Raw genomic sequence first — 16,342 nt, 5'->3', positions numbered from 1 at the left:
GAGAGCAAGTACTACAACCTTGTGGAAGTTGAAATAGTCCCCAGATAACTCTAATTTCCATCAGTGGCTTTTTTTTGGTTTAGAGATTGGCTAATTTGGGCATTGTCTTTTGCTATTTGTTTCACATTTTGCTTTTTCTAAACTTCTAATCACTGAAAGTAATGCAATGAAAATTCACTGATTTTTAACCTCGCATCCTTTATTGAAAAGAAAACTCTGCCAAACCTTCAGGTGCTTTCTGGCATGCTTTTTTCTGATTCTCCCACTTTTCAGGTGTAGCCCCAGATGCTTATGACTCTCCAGCTTGCTTCTTTGGGAATCTTAACAGTCTCTGAAGCTATTAATTGTAGATTTTCAAGTATAGTGCTCAGGTTATCAGGCAATGTGGTTATTTGGCTGCTCATGGCTTCAAACTCAAGGCAATTTAAAAAGGGAGTCATTGCAGATGAGCTGTCCATCAACAAGATTGTTATTCGTAGGTCTAATGTCATATCCATGTATAACAAGGTTTTGATTGACAGGAAAGTTTGTTTTAGAAGGAGCAAAGGTCAACATTTTGCTGACAGCTTAACAATGGGAAGATTGCATCATCAGTATATTTTATGGAGACATCTACATAAATGTAACATATGATGGTGGAACCCTGATGCAAGTTGAAGCTCTGAGCTATAGTATAAAAGATTGGAATACTTGGAAAGAGTTATGTGCTTTATGTTCTTGTGGCATAGATTTAGAATATTTTTGGGTATGACTCACGCTATGAATTTGACTCACATCACGTGGAAGAACCTTCTCTGCGTGGCACCATTGTTGAGTGGACAAGACGTTAATTAACTTTGTCAGGGACTTGCTTGGGGACCTTGAACAAATGACTGCACCTGTGCTTCCCTTTCCCTCTCCATTTAAAAGGAAGAAAGCATTTTGCCTGCCATGAATTTTAGTGATGAAAAACTCCCTGAGTACTTTCGGCTGCAAAAGAATTATTATTATTATTTTTTTTAACTGGCAAGTGTATTAGAGATGCCAACAACTGAAAAGCATTCTGAAAAGCAGTTCAGTATAACAGTCCTTTCAGCAGACCTCTCCCCATCCTTCTCTGCTGGGGGTTTTACCTCTTCATTTTCCCTCTTGAATCTTTCTGCTCTAGTTTCAGGGAAGCTCATTCCCTCTAGGTTCAGCTTGCTTCTCAGACCACTGGTAGCTCTTGGCTTCACCTGTGAAAATTACTTTTGCATTTTCTAATGTACATTCAGCTAAAAACAGGCTAAGAAAGTAAGCTGTAACAAAGCTAAGCTGAGACCTGAGTTATTTTTTTTCTTAATTTTTCTGCTTCATAGAACTTAATAGTCCCTTTCCCCAACCTCTGCTCATGAGTGATCTTTTAGCGCAGCAGTTAGTTAGTTTTCATCTTCACAAGTTCCCCGTTTAAAAACCCAAAGCGAGTTAGCCACTAAGCTGGTGAAACAGCAACTCAAAGGACAAAGCTTTCCAAGCATCTTCTTCAAACACAGCCCAAGCGTTTAGTTAACATTTGAATTAGATACCGAAGGTCAACAAATTCAGGCCCTGCTAGCTCTAGTGGGTCACTGAGAGCTGTAGGTGGGAGCTCTCCCCACTGCCCGCTTCCCTTTGTTCACACATAAGGATATCACAAAAGGCATCATCTCCTCCGTGTCAGGTTTCTTTCCTCACTTCTCCAATATAGTTATCCCATTCCCTCCAACCGCTGTGGCACGGAGTTTCTGCTGGCGTCAGGGTCCTTCTCCATGCTATGTGATAATTCCTGTCTTCTATTTCTGGGAAAGTTCTGAAGCCCAGGCTGCCCTAAGTTTCCTCACTTTTAGAGAATCTTAGACCATAAGAAGCAAGAGGAACGTCCTTGAGGCACAGCTGCATAATAGAAACAATGGTAATACAGTGAGGGATCTGCCAAAGCAGTCTTACACATCAGCAATTAGTAACTTGAGTAATGGATGGATTTTAATTTAAAAATTTTAAACCTCAGTACTAATTGCTGCTTTTAACCTAGACAATTCATCTAATCTAGATAGAAAATGTGATAACACTGCAAGCATATCTTTATTTCTTATTGCACTTGCGAGTACATATGTTCCCATTATGCACAAGCAGAAAAGCTGTGCCTTTTATGTCTGGTAGGTACTGCTGGAAGCAAAGCTGAGCAGAATTTTTGTTATTCCCCTTTTGACAAGAGAAGGTGTCATGTTTGCATTAACATTTTTCATGGTAATCTTTAACATTTTGGCAAATTAAAGTAAAATTTAAACCCACAGTGCTTTGTCCCCAAGCCAGAACATTCTGATCCACCATAGTTACTAGGGATTTTCAGTGTGGGCTCTTGTTTCTAATTTCTGTTGTGATGTGGACTTCTTATCCTAGTCTGACTTTCACCCACTTTCCAACTAGAGGAAAAGTCTGCACTGTGCAGAAATGTGCTTAAGGAAGGAAAAGAAACGCAAAACCTAAAACCTAACCCCTCTTCACAAGTCAGTCTGCATTTTTCTTGAACCACCTCTGCCTGCAGCATCTGCCAAGTGCATCGTCTCAGTGAGGATGAATGACAGAGCCTTGTTTGTTCTGGTTTTAATGTGATTAATAACACTTCCATTACTAAATGACAGCCTATCTATGTCTTTGTGAGCCACACCAATAAATAGTGCCTGGCAGCTTAGCTAAATACAATCTTTTATGGGTGGATGAGAAGTACTGAGATTGTTTCTTTCCTTCCAATATGTCTGCACTTGACCAGAGTGTATTACTATGTTCCTGTATTGAGATTACATGCTCTCAGGTTAGATATCAGGAAGAATTTCTTCTCAGAAGAGTGGTGAGGCATTGGAACAGGCTGCCCAGGTTGCTGTTAGAGTCACTGCCCCTGGTAGTGTTCAAGCAACATGGAGATGTGGCACTGAGGGATTTGGTTTAGTGAGGATGATGGTGATGGCTTGATGGTTGGACTAGATTATTTTAGCAGTCTTTTCCAATCTTAATGATTCTATGATTCTTGTCTGCCTGGTGTGGGAGTAGCATGTTGCTGTTCAGGGTGCAGTTAAGGAGATGCAAAGGCATTTTTAGAGGCAGATCTTGTCCCAAAGTCATCTTAGGTGCAGTGAAGGCACAGCACTCACACACTCTCCCTACCATCCCTCTACCTGGGACAACAAGGTATCAACAGGTTGTCCACTGGGATAACAAGGTATCAACAGGCTGTCTCTCAGCAGCCTACGTTTTGGGCAATGCTGGCTGATTGATGTGCATAGCTGTGGCTCTCAATACATACAATGGATGCACAGAGCAGAAATGCTATCTTTATTATCGTTATTTTTTTAAATTTTTTTTGCCTGCTGGAAAATATGCATGAACTGGTAGTGGAGAGACAGCAGCTTCCTCATGTGATACCACCATTGCATGACACTATAAACATACTTTATTCTTATCTCAATACAAAAGCAGAAAAAGTGATGAGAGCACCCGATTGATGCCGCTGTTCTGCTGCCCGGCTGCACCAGAATGAGGGCAACTCCACATCTGCCTCGTGACAGAGGGATGCCCTGCCGGGATGGGGCTGCTTCTCCTGCCAACAGTAGCAGGAGCAGGGCCAGCGCATGGCAGAGAGCTGACAGGCAGCTCTAATCCACTCTGCTGGTACCCGGGGGTGGCAGGGCAGGGGTGAGGGAGGAGAAAATCACTGATGTTGCATGGCGAGTGGTAGAGTTGGCTCCTGAGCAAACCCTGAGAGAAGGTTCCAGTGGGACCAGCTGAACATGTGCCCCTTCATTTAGTGAAAGGGAAGTGTTATGCTTGTGTTTATATTAATGTTATACAATGGGACATTATGCACTGGAATTCTGTATTTTATAGTATAGGATGACTGAGTCCACACTGGTAGCATAAGATAAATATTCAGGGATTTTTGTTGTTTTCAACTTATTCCATATAGGTATAAGCCTTACATTTATATTTCTGACAGCTTTGCATGGGCTTTGCTATCAGAAACCTCATTTTCCTTCTCCAGTTAAATTTATAAAGTGTTACTGCATTGATGTATTGCTGATGTTGTTTTTTGTGTCAAACGAGGGGATGCAATAGAAGGACCATGGAAGTCAAAAGTAAATGCCTTGGCTGAGTGTCTGCCTATTACTATATGTTTGCACTGTCCCTGGCGGTATGGGCCCTGACCCAGCTATTAAAGTATAATGATAATAATAATCACCGCAATCTGCAGCATGCTGCTGCACTGCCAACTGGCTGCTGGCACTGGCTCTTAGGGAACAGAAGGGAAGGCTTGATATCAAAGGCACTGATGCCCAAGTTCAAATTTACAATTTTTATCTTCAAAGCCCAACCCAAAGTAGGGAAGGGACTGCCTCACGCCTCGGAGATCATGACCTCCCATGACAGCTACATGCTTCCAAGACAATGGATCTGTCAGCCACAACAGAGAGGCTTGGAAGGGTGGGAGACAAAGATCTCTAGGCAACTTGGCCCATGATTATGGAATGCCTGGAGGAGATCAAAACCACCACAGAACTCGCCACCTCCACACCACGCTTAAAGACCATGGCTTTTCATTTGTGCTTCCCCGCAGCACACAACAGAAAAGAAGAAAGTCGGTGTAAGAACACGTGCTTGTAGGGGTGTGGAGGCAGGAGATGGGGTGGAAATGTAGATCAATTTAGCTGTTTGCTTGCATGGAAGGCGTTTGGGATCTGTGAGGAAGGGTCTGGTGTGAATGTTTAGCAACTTGCATTCTCAGTAGTTGGGAATATTGCGGAAACTCATTACTGTAATGCTTATAATGATGACTGCCTGATAATATTCTTTGCAGAGTGGTAAATTCAGGGTAACAAAAAGTTGTATTAGAATACCAGTACTAAATGTAAGCTGAGCACTTAAAATGGAGGCAAGTCTGAAATAAAACACCTGCAAATAGGTGAAGATTGAGACAATACCCCTACTCATTTTCAAGTCCCTGCTTCTAAGGATGCCTGTGATTAAAAAGGAACAGGCACGGGCCTTACATATACATTTCTGAATGCTTCCCAGGAGGTCCACTCTCATGGACACTTGACATTTCTCCTACATAAATTAAATTGAAGTGATGTCTATGTAATTTGGAACTAGAGAATTAGGGGCACCTCCCAAGAAAACTGCTGTTGTTTTGTTAATACTGGCAAGTGTTTCCAGGTCCTTTAGTGAGATTATGAACACTGTGCAGATAAGGAGTAATGCTGCATGCATAGACTTTCCCGGAAAGGAATTGATGTTTTTCTTTTTGTTTCTAAGAACGCTAAACAGAAAGTATTATAATGTTCCTTAACTAGTAAATAACTTGCCAGTACTTTCCAGTCCTCAACTCTCTGATATTTTCATCCTTAAAGTAGTCATTCTTCTTCAGTATGTGCTGAGTAACGTATGCCATAAGGCTTTAGAAAAATATTTTATTTGCTCTAGTAGTATTTACAGACTATTCTGCCTGACGATTACCCTTGTGAGCCCTTTCCTATGGGATGTAGGAGTAGGATGTCCTATGGTTCTGGTCCCTCTCTTACCAGAATATCCTAATATTTTCCTCCCTGCTCCAACCTCTTTTGTACCTCTGCTCCAAACTGGGAAGACTGAGAGATGCAGTGAAAACTGAAAATTAAGAGAGCTTTTTGTAGGTGTGTGAATTATTCTTCTCTGTGCTCCACATGATGTCATGATGTGGAATACCAATATCAAAAATTACAAAACCATGACATAGAGGCACCTTTGAGCAAAAAGTGTTGATTGGATGTATGTGTCCTGTACCTAAAAAGGAGAAGGATAGCTGAGAAGGAAGCAGGTTTGGAGTGTGTGATGTGCCTACAGATCTGAAGGCCCTTTTCTGGAACTGCAAGTCAGCCTCCTGGCACTACCTCAGGACGCTTACTGAAGGGTGTTCCTGTTGATGCAGGAGTGTATCGATCCATTCAGCTTGAACTGTAGCATCATGTGTTTGCTCCTTTTATTTCAAAGCCACCAGCCTTCTCCAGCCCGAGGGTTTCTTCAACTAAGCTAGTACAGTCAGTAGATGTTTCAAGGAACTAATTTTATTTCTCTACGGTTTTAAGCATTCTTACAGTCTGTAAGAATACATAGATAATACTCCCAGTAAGTAGTAAATCTACCTGGTTAAAGCCCTCTCCAGGACTATGACCTTTGGTGATATCCTAAACAATTTCTTCTTGTACGAAAATAGAGTAGCATTGTATATGATTTAATTTCAGGTGACTTTATAGTAAACTTTCTGTCATAGGAAGAAAAAAATATCCCCTTCTGTTGACAAGAATTGTCATTGTTGATTGGCAAGAATAGAACAAGCTCATTAAGGAGCCGTTCCACAAACCAACTACTTCGTGGAGAGGACTTACAGATATCTCTCTTCTAAAGGGGAGAGTAATCTTAGAAGTTTTTGTTTTCCTACCCATGTTAATTTTAAGAGAATAAGTAATCGTGCTTTTTTTATAGCCTGAACGTAAATTTAGTTTGTGTTATGAACTTCTTGCTTTTACTGTGACAATAATAGTATGAAGAAACTCTTTAGGTGACAAGATGCAAATAACTGTATTTGCAGAACATGAACTGCACAAAATTTGTTGCCTTCTGAAACATGGCAACTGTTGTGAGGTCCTTTGCAGGATTTTTGCACTGCTTGGATCAGCTACTGCATGAAGTACTAAGGAGTGATGGGCTTCAATTGCATGCCTGCAGATGTTTAACCAGCTACTTTTTGGAGGCAGCAAAACTCATGAAGTTTCCTTGAAACTATGCAAGCTTTCAAATGTGTAATGAGAAAACTTAAAATTCACTCCTTGCTTGCCTTCTCCCAGCTGCTTGTTTTCATGAAGTTCATGGTATCCTGATGCTTTTGAAGCCTCAAGGATCGGTCAAATTCTGATGAGATTGGTCAGTGGACTTGAAAGATAAAAGTAGGAAGAAAGAGAAATAAGAAACAAGGTGGAAGAAGATGGCAGTGTGAGACTCAATGGCTTGGGAAAGCAGGTTTCAAAATGTAGTGTTTGTCCTTGTTTCTACAGTGCTATTTGTGAGGCCTCAAGCTATTGGTGTTACTTTGGAGGCAAGCACAGACTTATTCCTTATTCTGATATATGGACCATACACGGTCTGGTATAAAATTAGAAACTAGATAAAATCATAGAATCATAGAATAAAGTGTACTTTTGTCTCAAAATATTTCAGGGTAGTGCAGTCAAAATAAGCATTTATGTATAACGGAAACTTTGTTAGCTGGGAAACACTGGATGCTGCAAGAACTTTATATTGCAGACAGGGTTTTAGCTCTAGTGAGTCAACTCTTGAAGGCAGAGGTCTTATGTCTTTATAGATTTATTTCCTTCAGGAGGATTGGGGGGAGGGGGGCATGTGTGGTGTTGTATTTGTATTTAAATAAAGCTTTCAGTGATATTTTAATGACTTGTTTCTTCTCAGCTGGAGTCTGTCATATTCTGTTATTTTTTTACCTAGGATATCACAGTTAGGACAGCAGTTTTTGTGGGAGCAGACTATGTATCACCACCAGAAGAAAATGAATTTATTTAAAAAATAAAAAATAAAAAAAATAAAAAAATTAATCCTATAATCTGTGATTGATATATATATAAAAGGTATAAAATAGGTGAAAATGAAGCATTTTCCTAAAAAAATTCTCTCTCCATCTCTTTAGATTCAAGGGAAGTTCTACTATAATTAAGAAATGACAAGTAGGGGCAGGCTGAATAAAAGGTAGCATATGTCAAATACCTTGTTTTATTCATGTTAAGTTTTGTCTATTTGAAAAACCTGGCTAAAAAAGCACTAGTAAAGTAAATGTGCTTGTTTAAGTATCCTCCTTGATGTTGTTGCTGAGTCTAGACTAAGGTATGAAAATGAGATCCTTTCTTCTGATTTCTTTAAAAGAAATATATCCCATTCAGAGCTGTACTTAGACTGCATGTGAAGAGCGAATGTGTTGTTTGCCCAGGTAAACCAAGCAGAATGCATTCAGAGAGCAACCTGGCATTGTCAGATGAGATGCATTTCACTATTTGACCAATTCTTTCATGCTAATTTTGTTGATATGTATTTCTGTTACCATATTTTCTTTGGAGTTTTTTTGAGGGGAAGCAAAGATTTATCACTCATTTATGTGAGTTTGTGTGTTGAAATTTGCTAAAGATGCTGTCTTTAAATAATGGCTTTGTGCTCTTAGATTAAGTTCATTTTTGATATGGGGAATTCTGAGAAGCATAACCCATGTATTTTTTGCTGAATCGATAAAAACTGGATCAAGTGTGTAAATAACTGTCCTCAGTGTGATCCATGGAGATTTCTGTTTCTGGCTTTCTGATGTTTTAGCAGAAATACCCACTGTGTCTTAGACTTAACATAATCTTCAGAAAGAAGAATATCTGCACATTAATAAAGCCATGAGAGGAAAACAATACTGAATATCTTTTATCACAGGTGATCTGCTTATAGGCTTTAGTTGATGTTTGCTGAACTGCAGAAACATCTTGGTCTTTACCTACATAAAACTCTCTAAATGTCAACAGTCAGTTTGTGGCAGGAGATATACCTCAAAACCTCCTTAATTCAATGTTTAACTGAATGTAGAACTTCTGCCTGCAAAACAGGCAGAAAGGCACCAGATTTTCCTTACCTGTCCTACAGTTCATGTACTCCCAATGGTGGTTCTGAATTAAGGCCACCAGCTGGGCTCTGCTATTTATTTGGTCAAAGGCACTCATGGGCAAACTCATGTCTCAGCCATTGCATGGAGGAAGCCCGCCCTTTCATTAACTCTCACTGCAGTGGATCCTTCTCCAACTGAAGGTAGTGGCAAACACTGAAGCTGGTGGACCACTAGCAGAGGCTTTCTGCTTGTCTTTTTGCCACACTGCATTTTCTTTTCCCAGAGCCCCTTCCCAGATTCCTGCCCCTTCCAAAATGCCGACTTCCTATGATGACAGCCTCTCTCCTTTTTTTTTCTTTCTTTTTTTTTTTTTTTTCTTTTTTTTTTTTTTAAATCTCCGAGGAGACCAGAACAGGGGATTGTTAGCTTTCACAAAGCATTTCTTTTAGAGAAGAGAAATGCTCTTGCTCGTAGGCTGTGATGCAGTTCAGCTTTCTGCAGTATTAGTTTCCACTCCTTTTGTTTTTCACTGTCAGCAAGTGTTACCGTGTATACTACACCACATTTCCCTGTCTCTGACTAAGGATTCCTGTGCTGGCTGAGGGTGGAGATAATAGCAAAGAGGTCCTGGTGACCATGGGCCTTGTTCTTTACAAAACTCCCGCTCCCATGGCAACAAGGCCTATTAGGAAGTAGCAGCCTTGTCACCACAACGTTAAGTCCTAATCATTCAGCCAAAAAGATAAAACGAAATGTGGCAACCTTATCTTGCTCAATCTTTTGCATAAAGTAATTTCTCAGAAACATGATCAGCAGTAGAGACAACAAGTGTTTAAAGGGGAGAGGCTTTGAGAGGAGTAAACTCCATTCACATCTGAGTTTTGAAAGATGAGCGAGAGATGGAAGAAAACACGATATTACAGCAATCTTTTTACTTCTTCAGCACAATGAACAATTGGCCCAAAGTTTCAGATTTTGAGATTTTTCTGATTAGCAGGCCAGATGGAGATTTGAAAGTTGCTTCCTATCTGAAACTGTTTGCTTTATGAAATAATTATTGATTGCAAACACTACTGCCAAAAAAAAAAAATAATAATAAAAAAAAAAATAAAAAAGAGGAAAAAAAAAAACAAAACCAAACAACCAAAACCTTAAAACACCTCCTGAGCAAAGCAGGTATATTTTGTTCAAAGACCCTTTTCAAAAGTGCTCTATATTTGAAAGATAATTTGTGTCCTAGAAATAGGCAGTGTGGCTTCATGTTTCTTTCACCAGTCCTGGCTTCACTGCAATTGCATGGATATAAATGGCAGAGTTAGAAAATCGCTAATATCTGTAGTTACCATGTGTATGTGTTGCCTGTATATTTTCATGTAATAAAGAATTAATGCTTTCTGCCCTTATTGCAATGACAGAGTTATCGTGGTCTAGTAGGATGAGGTGGTTTGAGCCCAGCAGCAATGATAACAGAGGTGCTGCTGTGCTGCCACAGAAGTTAGAATTTCAGCTTTGATCCAAAGGCTATCATAGGCCACTGATCAAGTTGTTGGGAGGACTGTGTGTCCAGATGAACCCAAGGTGCTTTGAGGGACTGAAGGCAGAATTGACTAGTTCTAGTAAAGGAGAAACTGTCCATGTTGTAAGTAGAGACTTATCTACAGCAGAATTACTGGCCTGTTATTTTAGCAGACTTGTTTGTCCAAGCTAAACCATTGTAAACTTCCAACATACAAAACAACAACAACAGAACAGTACAGAAAGCTGATAAAATACCAAGCGAAACACTAGAGTGGTAGCCAGTGGAGCAAGGATGTCTCACAGAGCTCTGCACTTCTGAAATCAGATTGTAGTGGGACACTGTTACCTGTTCTCTCTAGCCCATGTTTCCTCTTTATTGGTGCTAGGTTTATCACTCAGGGTATCAAACTGTGACAGTCCTGTGTGAAGGCTGTGCATTTCAAAATGGCTGAGGGATGCAAGCTGAGGTGCATTTGTCACTGCATTGAGCAGGGTGAGACATGGTGACCATGCAGGTACACAAATCCTAATGTCTGAATACCTGATATGGAAAGGCATGCAAGAGGTAATAAAAAAACACGACAAAGCCAAATAGTGTCTTTTTTCATTGTGAAGCTCTACTCTTTGGTGCAGGACACATCCTCAGTGAGGCCTAGTTACCCTGAGGCTGGATCTCCTTTCAGAGATAAGGGCTGAGTAATTTGTTTCCCTTTGACTGAAACATGGGTTAAAACATGCTTTGCCAGTACTTAGATCTTTCTTTGTTCTTTTGTTGCTATAATCAGAAAAAGTAAAAAGAAAAAAAAAAAAAAAAAAGGACTAAGAGACCTTTTATCCAATAATTTAAAAGCCAACTCTTAAAGTTGTTTCTGTTGTTGTGCGAGGGTAATACTGTTGTGATTTTTGGTGAACTAATATATGAAGGTTTCAGGGCCTGACCAAATGTGAGCCAAGAGCTAGGCTAAGTCATTTTGTAAATGGATGCGTAGTTTCAAGCTTGGTTATTTGAATGACAGTGATATTCCTGTGGATAAAGCTCCGTTTTCACCAGAATAGCTGATCAAATAAATACTTTTGTAAACATGTTAAAACTCGATTACCAGTAAATTTGTGTCTGGTACCTGATCTGATGCCTATATCAGTTTGTTCTAGTGATTCAACTGAAAATCTCATAATGGCCATTGCAAGAAAAATCAGATTAAGCTTTGTGCTTGGGGAATGGATTTCTTTCTCCCTAAACAATGTTGATGCCAGCATGACTTCAGGTGTTGTATTCCTGAGTCAAACGGATGTGCGTACATGCAGAGCAACTTTAAAAACTTCTAATGCTTTTCAATAAGTGGCATCAATGTGTTTTCTTCCACTTTGCACAGGTGCAGTAGCAAAACAATGAACAATTTTGGGGGGCTAATATAAAATACTTAGAAATGTCTTCTTGCTATGAAAAAAATAGAAAGAAATAAGGTCTATAGTTTCTGTTTAGGGTGGATACTCTTCTGAGCTGAATTGGCGAAAGGTGAACAAACTCAGTCAAGCTTTACCTCAAAAAAGCACCTAGTGTGAATAGCGGGGTGCACTTCAATAGAATGGTAAGCTGGTGAGTTAAAAAATAATAATAAATTTAGAAAAATACTTGATATCAAGATTTTAAATTCATTAAAGGTATAGTTGTAAGAGAATGAGCTGAGGGAGTGGTAGAAAAGCAGAATCCTTGTAGCTGTTGTATATAGTGCTAGTTCTGAATATGCTTCATGCTTGGACTACTGTTTTCTAGTCTTTGTTTTTCTCTAGATTTTTTATAATGTTGATGTTTTGAGTATGTGTTATTTACTGGAGCAAGGAAATGATACGGTTAAATATAATGAGTGAAGGGGTAGTGGTTCTAGCAAATGTAAGGCTTTTGCTGTTTGGTTGTGTTTTTTTGGCCTTGGGTCTATTAAAGCACTATGGCAGAGACTACTCTTACTACTTGCAGTATGCACCAATAATGGCCAACCCACACTTCTGAACAAATATAAACGAGTGAGGAATCATGGATTTAAAAGGCTGTAAGTGTTGTTTTCTGCCATGCACAGACACACAAACTGATGTATAGCATTTTAGCACAGATCATTAATTCCCTTGGACCGATGACATGCATGAAACACCTCAGTCACTGCATTGTTTTTCACTTCCCAAGATTTCTGGTATTCCCTTATGCAATATCCTTTTGAGGGGGTTGTTGTTGTCTTTCAGAACTCAATAGGATATGACATAAATACAAACACCTACGCATTAGGTAGGACTTGAGTTACCATCACACCCCGGAGAGTAATACTGCTTGTGGGTTTTACGTATCACCTGTGTACGGGAGTTTTCACGTGATGCTGCCCAAACAGAGCAACTAGGAGGAAGGAACAATGTCCCTCTATCCAAGGCTGGACCTGCATTGTTCTGCACATAGCCCGCTGATGAACGTGAGATGGCAAAGTCATCGTCATTAGACGGAATTTAATATTGAATCAAAGTTGGAGGGGAGAATAGGCTGAGCTCAGCTTCAGCCTCCCTTGGGTCCTGCTGAAAGATTAGAGGGAAAGAGCAGGGCCTTGCAAAGTTGAATGTATCAGATTGTTTTTCAATAATAGTTGTGCCTGTTCTAAGGCCCTGTGAACCACCCAATTTAACTCTTTTGGAAAAACAGGTACCACGGAGGCTGGGGAGGAGAGGAAAAAGAGCTGTGAAGAAGAGAAAGAAAAACAATGCTTGATTTCATATTTTTAATTTAGAAAAAAAAAAAAAAATCACTTCAGAGTTCAGAAATGTCCTTTTTGTAAACAAAACTATGATTCTCCTCAAAAACAACAAAACCACTATGCCTTATTGTAAATATGTGATCTAGAGGAGGCAAGCTCCAGGATGGACTGAAAGTAGAATCTTTCTTGTTTTCAGCACACTTTCACCATCTGAAATCCTGACTTCTGTAAATATTTTGATCTGCTTTCCCTGTAGTTATTCAAAATGCTGCTGATCAGGTGCAGGACAGCTGTTGCCATTGGCAGTGAGGGAGTTAACGCAGAGTGTGAATAGGGGGAGCAACCCTCTGAACGCTCACCTACCAGCACCTGCAGGTCGGGATCAGGCACAGCTAACAATAAGACATCAAAATGCCGTTAGGTGATCTTTCTTGCTGTCCCCACAGTGTCACTGGGCACCTTGCCTCTAGTTTCCAGCCTCCTTTCAGTGGGAAGTCAGATGATGGCAGCCCCCGCATATCAGTGCCTGGTGATCAGCTGGGTTGTCCCAGCAGCTTTACTCTTTTGTTCCTGCCCTGGGACGTGTTATGTAGCAGCGATAACATCACTGCAAAGAAAGGTAAACATCGACCAGAGAGATCGCCACATAGATTTAGAAGTATCGACCAGAGAGATCGCCACATAGATTTAGAAGTAAAAAAAACACCAACAGCAAAAAAGGCAAAAATAGTTTTAGGGGCCTTCTTTTTTCTCTGCTTCTCCAGGATCCTCATGGTGCTATGCTGGGGCTGATTCCAAGGGTGCCTTGCACTTCTACTGCTTTCATTTCAGTAGTCTGAATATGTGCAGGAAATAAATACTGGGATTGAGCCACATCTTGGATTTTGTGGATGCTTATCTTAGTTGGGCCTGTTTAGGTTTTAGCTGCCAACATTTTGTAGTGTTGTTCCACACCACAGGAGTTCTACTGTGTCAATATCTTTTGGTTCGATACCAGGCCTTTCTGTCAATTCATTTAATTACAGAACTTGTTCATTTAAGAGCAGCATTGAAACGTTTTTGTTGTTGTTGTTGTTAGATCAAACCCTTGTTCCACAACTAATGTTGCTGGCCAGCAATCTCTGCTCTAAATGTTCCTGGCTTCTTTCTCTAGCCTTCAGCTTTGTGTTCAGAGAAAAGACAACAGGTTGCACCCTCAAAATCCTTTTTTTCCAATTTATTTATTTATTTATTTATTTGTAATCTTGATCTTGTTGATATGGAATCGTGGTATTTGAAATGGACTGTGAATCTATCGAGTTACTGGGCTGTGTGAGGATGTTTTTCCCTTCTGTAACATCTATGACCTGTCACCATACACTGATACTCTCACTGCATCCAAGTGGGGGCCTCCCTGCATGCTGGCTATATCATTTCCTGACAAGCATCAAGCTCTGAGTATTCCCAACAAGTCTGGAGGTTTTTATTGCTTTTATGTGTTTTGAGGGTGTTGGTAAAAGTTTGGAACGGTTCCTCTCAGGGTCTTTGCAGGGACAGCTGTTGGCCTGGCCAGCACTGGCTGTACTACGTGGGTATTTGCCTGACTGTCAGAGTAGATTTCAGCCCAAAGTGCCTTATAAAAAGTTCACAGCTCAAGTTCTCAGAGTCAAAGCTACATCTCATAAAGGACTTTTGACTTAGACAAAGCCCAAGCATGCTCACCTGGGAAAAGGGTCTGAGCCAAGCATTTTAGAATAAGAGACCCAGGATACAAAGGGCACCAGGAATAATTGGAACATTAGCGGGCAGAAAGCTGTAACTAACTGTCCTGTCCAAAGAGGCATGACTTTGAATGTGGATCAAGGCTATTTTGTCTTGCTGACTGCTTGTAGTTTTGAGAGGTAGACTCTTGGGAGTCTTACTAAACCACTAACTCACCATGACTGACCCCAGTGTATCAGTCTTTCACATTACATGACTCTGTGCCAGCAAGCTTGAGCTTACTGGTGTGTTTCAGACTAATTAAGGTTGGTTCTCTTTAGCATTTCTAATGAAATTCTACCTCCTCAGATGTATGTGCAAGGATGAAAAAAAAAAAAGACTCCGACTGAAAAACGAAATGAAACAAGATGAGCTGCACAATAGTGACAAACTATTTTGTTTCTTTGCTTTATTAACCTCCATAAATGTCAAGCCATTTTCCTAGATAGCCTTAGGCAATACTGACTTTTTTGGCTAATTCAAAGATCAGGAAAAAAGAAAGCTCCTCTTTTTACCTTTGAAGAAACATTCTACCTGCACTCGGTGTTGCTTTCAGAATTAAACCTGAACATTAAAAGGAACCAAAGCATTTAGTGAAGCACAAAAGCTTTGGGGACAGTTGATGTTTAAAGGGATTGCTGGTGAAGCTGACAGTTCTCCTTATTTGCTGTCTCATAAGCTCTTTGGCAGGACGTAAAATGAAAATACCCTCCTACAGAAATATACTAATTCCCTGACAGAATATTAAAGCTCCACCCTATATTTATTGTTGTTTACAAATGTCCTAAAGAGAGAGAAGAATCTTAGTGTGTGGATTATTGCACTGAGAAATGGCATCTGCTTCAAACTTTTGCATGTTTTCATTTCTTAGGTCTCTGTTAAGAAATCAGGCAGCGAGAATGCTTCTCAGACAGAAGGGGCACAGTAAGCAAGGGCAAGCACGAGGATAGTGCCCTGGAGAAGGGGTTGTTATTGACACTTGTCAGAATGAAACTTCAAGTCCTACTTTAAGAAGGGGATTAGGGCTACTTGCCTGGAGGAGAGCTGAGGAACCCAAGTTCTCTTGCTAGTTCTGTGCAGATAAGCTAGAAAGGAGTTCAGGACCTAGCACGAGTGAGCACTAAGAGTGCTGTGAACTCAGAGGCTACCAATGTTTTCTGAAGTTTTGGGCCCATTGCATCAAAAGAGAAAGGCTTGCTGACCTGTAGATGTCAGCATTTGTGTGCTTTTAACTGGCATCACGCTTGAAAAATTTTGCTTGTCCATCCAGAAAGGGTCCTCAAAAAAGACATCTGGGCAGCCATGAAAACAGATAGATTTCCCATTACATGTATGCTTAGGTATGCACCTGCATACATAGACATGGTAGAAATAACTCTATCTTAGATAGTATATACACAGGTTGAGACAGCTGGTGCTGTTCAGCCTGGAGAAGAGAAAGCTCTGGGGAGACCTGAGAGTGGCCTTTCAATATCTAAAAGGGGGACTATAAGAAAGAAGGGGACAGACTCTTTGATAGGACAAGGTGAATGATTTCAAACTAAAAGAGGGGAGATTTAGACTGGATATAAGTAAGAAGTTTTTCACAGTAAGAATGGTGAGGCCCTGGAACAGTTTGCCCAGAGATGGGGTGGAAACTTCATTCTCGGAGAAATTTAAGGCCAGGCTGGATGGGGCT

The sequence above is a fragment of the Excalfactoria chinensis genome, chromosome 4, assembly GCF_039878825.1.
Source record: "Excalfactoria chinensis isolate bCotChi1 chromosome 4, bCotChi1.hap2, whole genome shotgun sequence".
NCBI lineage: Eukaryota > Metazoa > Chordata > Aves > Galliformes > Phasianidae > Excalfactoria > Excalfactoria chinensis.
Note: the sequence above shows the minus strand (reverse complement) of the source record.